Source organism: Schistocerca piceifrons, chromosome 1, assembly GCF_021461385.2.
Source record: "Schistocerca piceifrons isolate TAMUIC-IGC-003096 chromosome 1, iqSchPice1.1, whole genome shotgun sequence".
In the NCBI taxonomy this organism is placed as follows: Eukaryota; Metazoa; Arthropoda; class Insecta; order Orthoptera; family Acrididae; genus Schistocerca; species Schistocerca piceifrons.
Genome location: NC_060138.1, coordinates 115,538,728 through 115,545,015, shown reverse-complemented (window position 1 = coordinate 115,545,015; position 6,288 = coordinate 115,538,728).

The window sequence follows — 6,288 nt, the reverse complement described above, 5'->3', positions numbered from 1 at the left end:
TCCTTGCGTGAACACATGTGGGTTACCACTTGTTTTTCCATTTAACAGCACGCTTTAACTGAACTTTAAGCTATTTCTTCTACTCCTGTCCACTGTCTGGACTGTTTGAACATGTACCCCTTTTTTTTTTTTTAAGCAGGTAATTTGGGCTTTTACAACAGAACTTCAAGTACTTACATTACTAAAAATAAATCTATAAATCTTCTTGTACCTTGAGAGAAGTGCTTATTTACGCATCCTTCTCCATTTCTCACCTTTACATATTTATATAGCTCCGGGCAATCGCCTCGCAAGCACTTTTTTTTCTTAATACTAACTTAAAATTAAATTGAAATTCTTGGTGCAACCTCAATTTCCTGCTTCAGCTTGTTGAAGAAATATCAGTTCATGTCCATCACTATAAACAATTTTTCCATACATAGCATTTAATACTTAAAGATGACATGTAGTAGCCGTTACCATGTAGTCAGTGCGCTGTTCAACACAATACTTATCATTAACAGTTCACACAAGGAAATTTCCAGTACGTAAGAAGCAAGAAACCGAAACAGATTCTATCTGCAGTTGAGGCTGCGTCTGTAAACTAACTCTCTGTTTCAATGGACCAATCGCTCCCGATATGGAGCAGCCCTGAATCGGCAACAGAAGACACCTGTCTGAAGAGACATGATGACATCACATTGATGTTTGCTCCTGTATCAACAATGGCTGTGACAGGAATGTTGGCAATAGAAATCTTAATCGAAGCCTGGACCTGTTCATCATAAATGTCATTAATGTCTTGAGCTTCTAGGTCAGGTGCAAGGTCATCTCGTAAGTCGGTCTCATGGTCGTACCGTATCGCATTAACATACTCAGAATCAGAGTATTCGTTAGTGCCCCCACTCAAAATCCGCAGGATGTTTAACCTGTTTGTCATTCATGGCCTTAAGTGTTTGTTCCGTTTCATATTGGTGCTGGTTATGTGGTACAAATGCCGGTGTAGAGGGGTAAAATCCACTGGGTGCATTCACTTGTGAATAAAATACTTGAGACGGCTGCTGTCGCCCGATCTTTTGGTTGCCGGCAGAATCATTTCCTTGTGAAGGAAAGTTCGCATTTGGTGCCATTTGAAAATTGTTCCGCGGTCCTCTATCCTGTGAATAGTTGTTCTTATGTTGTGCTGGGTGGCCTCCGCCTTGCCCATGCCACTTGCTATATTTCGACCTATAACTTTGATTGTACACTGGCCCATTTGAAAAATTACCACTAGTTTGTGGAGAATTTCCATACTGCTCAGGCGCAGAATTAAAGGGTGGGTTTCCGTACTGATGTTGTACATGGTGGTTGTAAATTGGGTGGTATCTCTGCTGATTACTGTAATTGATTTTCTGCTTCCGTTTAAAGTTATTGCCGTTTGCGTTTTGATAACCGCTGGCAGGTTGGTAACAGCGGTCGCAGTAGCTCGCTCTCTCCTTGGGCGCATTGTTGTCCGCGTGCGATGCATTCTGCTGGCTGCCAGGGAAGAATTTGCCGCTGCCAACCTTGGAGCGCACATCCTCGCTAATTAAATCTAAGGAATCCAGCACAGAAAGGAATACATCCGTGTCTTCTTCGGACACATTTACCAATTTCTCTCTAATAGACACAGGGAGTTTGCTTTTGAGAATCATAATTACGTCCTTGGAAGAAATCGGAGAATCCCAGAATTTAATTTTTGCTAGATACTTCTCAAAGTATCGCCGGAGACTTCCATGCTTCTCATTGAAAATTTCCGCACCATACACCTCCTTCCTTAATCTTTGCTGTACCCCATTACTCCAAAATTTTGCCAAGAACATTTTCTCAAACTCTTCATAATTCCTACACGTGTCTACCATTTCCGTTCCCCATAATGCTGCATCACCAGAAATAAAGCCAGTGACGAACTGAATACGCTGTCTGTCTGTCCAGCTCCTGGGAAATATGCCGGAAAAATTCTTTAGGAACACGATGGGGTGTATTTCTCGCTTCTGCGGATGAAAAACAGGAAAAGTGCGATGCTTAATCACACTTTCCTCTTGCATTAAACTCACAATTGTGGGCGGATCATTTAGTTTCCCTACTCGGGACTCAACAGGACTGTTGTTTTGCATGTAATCAGGCGGTGAACGATAAGGAGTTGACTGACATTCGTCACCGTCTAAAGAGTTGTTCCCTATAGTTTGCGTATGTGTGTGCGGATTTTCTACCCAGTTTCTCAGCATTCTGACTTCGTCCACTACTTGCTGCTTCCACTCGGGAAGATCCCGTGTAAGTGTCCTCCGAATCTGTCCCAATTCAGAAACTACTGTGTCTCCCGACTTACCAGGAGCAGCTAAGATTTCATAAGTTACATCCTTGACAGTCTCCCTAAGCTCCTCCCTGACCTTCTTTTCGATAAAAATATCTTTACCCTTTATCCATTCACTGTAGTGTTCCGACAATGCCTCCGCGTGTGCTTTCACGGTGCTCTTAACCTGTTCTTCAATATTGATTGAGTCTATCTGCCTCGACAGATCCTCCACTACACCTTCAATGTCAGATACTGCATTTCTAACTGAGTTTATTTCTTTGGTAGCTGCCTGAATTTTTGTGTTTAATGTTCCAGATACTTCAGCTATTTCACTTTTCACCTGTTTCTGCATTTTCTGAATTTGATCACTGATCTTAGTTTGCACCTCACCCAAATGGGTATTTAATTCAGCCGTAATTTCTTTATGCAGATCTGTTTTGATTGTGCCTAGCTGTGTTTTTAATGATTCGCTTACAGCATCTAATCGAGCGTTAACAGTCTCATTTTGTGTTTTTGTAGTCTCATTTTGTGTTTTTACTGATTCGCTTACAGCATCTAATCGGGCGTTAACAGTCTCATTTTGTGTTTTTATAGTCTCATTTACTGCGTCAAACTGTTGTTTCAGCATTTCCATTAACGCACCGAGGTCATTTGTAGCTGCAGCGGGAAGAATTTGGACTTTAGGGTCACTTTCCCCTGTTACAGACATGGTTAGTTCAGTTTCCACACGGGAACCTACCGTTCGCGATCGTAAAGGGTATGGAATACTATTAACGTCTTCACTCCCGTCTCCTGTTGTCACCTGTCTCTGTTTACTATCTGCCATTTTCGTTAGTAAATCACGTGCTACGCAAGGCTTTCGTCGTTTGTCAGTGACGTGGTGAGTCCGCTAAGAGCACCGCTCTCGCGTGAGCAACAAATGAAATTCTATCTGGCGATAAGACAAGATGGAACCCAAACGTTTCAGACAAATGAATGAAGATGCTCTTCACTGCAAATTGCACACACTATCCACCATGTTGAAAATGCAATACAGGTATACTAACAATGGGGAGAAATAATTTCTATTATCAGACTACGAATAATTTTACTTTGAAAGATAAAATAAAGCAGATTTTCTATAGCGGGAAGGAGATAGAAAGGATGTGGATCGACTTGGAAAAGCAACGTTGCTACTGAAGCACTACACTGCGTATGCAAAATTCTGACTTACTTTTTGATGGCTTGAATACCGCTATGTTGTCTCAGCAAATTCACGTCTCTTTTCTTTTCTTTTCTTTTCTCTCGGTAATTAAACTGCGTTACTGACCAGCATATTTTACGTCATTCTCACAGAGAGATGATGTGTACATGAAACGACAGAACATTTATTAACAAAAGCACATAGAAAATTTTCCAAGAATTTGAACTAATTTTTGGTCATGTCCCTGTTCGGGCGCCAAGTGTGATGTTACAAAATAGAAGTGATGTTGCTATTCAATGGAAAGTTGGAAATTGAGATTTAACTAACTGTTTTATCAATCACAATTGGCGTAAGAATCATGGATTGACCATTGTCATAAAATATTGCATTATGAGATGTGAATAGTTTTACTTGCGGTTTCGCGTGGCTTGAGGCAGTCACAACTAGCGTGCTATTGATTAAGAAGTTGCGTTATCGTCTTTCTAATTACTTCATGATCATACATACGGTCATACCCGGTTGTGAAGTTATTGTTATGACAAAAAAAATTTCCTAAGGGACCAGAAAGTTCTTAAGGGCGCAAAAACAACTGTAACATCACACAAAAGGGAAATTCGATATTAAAGCTGATGCAAGAAGACGATAAAACAGTTTTCTTTTTATCAATGTAACACGCACATTGGACTGCTGATCTTGGAGTCTGTAATATTAGCAAAATGCACAATTAAAATGAAAATAATACTGAGGAGATAATAGAAATGAGCACTGCTAAATGATTCAGTATTCCCAGAACAAATATTTATTATAACTAAAACATATATCGTACCTTAAGCTTAATACTACAATGACGGTAGATTTTTATGTCCGTATCATGTCCATTTAGCGCTCTTTTATATAGCCATTGTCTTCTTTGAGTCGCTCGTGCGTCGTCACGGTAAGTTATAACAGTTCTTCTTCCTACACTTCACTCAAAACTTAGACGGAACACGTTTTTATACATTTAATAAAAAATTAGATCAGACTGCCACAAATCTGCGTCCGTCTTACTTGAGAAAAACAGTAAAAGTCTTTTTAGCGCTCCAGGCTTCATTTGTTCTCCCGCGAACAAAATAGTGAAGGATCGTATATCTATCCGTATTTTTCTGTTTTTATTGCCGCCCAAAGACGACAAATTACATCACTAGAAAATTCCACCGTCGCTATGCGACGCCTCATTATACATTAATCATTATTTACAAACAAGTATTTGCCTTCTGGCTGAAAGTATTAACTACTCGTATTTGCTGTTTTAATGAAGTCAAAAATAGCGAATATCTCAGTGTCTATCTTGGCCACTATAATGCGTTCACTATGCTGTTTGTAGTAGCTTACACGAACCCCTATTTTTTTATTCATTATTAAACCTACTCCTGCATTACCCCTATTTGATTTTGTATTTATAAACCTGTATTCACCTAACCAAAAGTCTCGTTCCTCTTGCCACTGAACTTTGCTGATTCCCACTATATCTAACTTTAACCTATCCATTTCCCTTTTTAAATTTTCTAACCTACCTGCCCAATTAAGGGATCTGACATTCCACGCTCCAATCCATAGAATGCCAGTTTTATTTCTCCTGATAAGGATGTCCTCTTCAGTAGTCGCCGCCCGGAGATCCGAATGGGGGACTATTTTACCTCCGGAATATTTTACCGAAGAGGACGCCATTATCATTTATCCATACAGTAAAGCTGTATACTCTACCAAGAGTAAGGCTGATGAAATAACAGTACCGTGAAAAAAGAGGGATAAAAGTTTATTGATGTACATTCAGGCAACACAGCGAACTTTCTCAACATTCCGTACACTCTCGATCTCTACCCATGTGATCATGGTTCTGTAGGCAAATGCGAACAGTTTTCCGGGTCTTGTCTCACAGCTGTGGAGATTCTGTTTCAAATAATAAACTGTTTACTTGCTTTTTATCCATATGTCTCATTTTCATTTGAATGCACCTTATAGGTTGTAAGATAATAAAATTTACTAAGATTAACAAATGTTCAAACATAGTGATGTAATAATCAAGAAATGAAAGAAGTGAAAAAGATACACAAGTTAAAGAAGGTGTAATGATTACCAGTGTAGTTTGATCAAATAACGATATATTTCTATAGGACGAAATAATCTCGCAGTGGTCAGAAGGCACCAATCACAAGCGACATGCATCATATAAGCAAGACATTTCTGTAGAAAATTCGAAAATAATGGATCCCAAATACACAGTAATATATATAGTTGTTACACAAAATAATACTCATGTACCAGTTCACAAACAAATATTTAGAATTTAGGAAGAGGCAGCTGTATGGCAATAGAACATGAAACATGCTCATAACCCATGAGAATCAAATTCTGGAAGCAGAAATGAAAATTCTAACCAATGCCAAGAGACTGTTTCTCTCGTTCATTAACACGTGCGAAAGGTACATAATGAGAAATCAGTGCTACACTAACAAGTAATGCAGTAACAAGTAATGCACCGTGGTCTCGTAAACTGACCTATGGCCGGGAGAGCAATGTGATGTGCCCCGCCGTATCCACATCCAGTGACGCCTTTGAGCTGAGGATGACACAGTAGCCGGTCAGTACTGTTGGGCCTTCATGGCCTGTTCGGGCGGAGTTTAGTTTTTTTTGTTGCCACACGAGCTGAGAATTAAAGAAAATGGTATGCCCTCTCTGTGCATAATGGAAACAATTTTTTTTTTTAAATTGAATCATTCAGTTGTAATTTTATGTATCGATTGTATTGTTCCTTCATTTCTGTCAGTGAAAC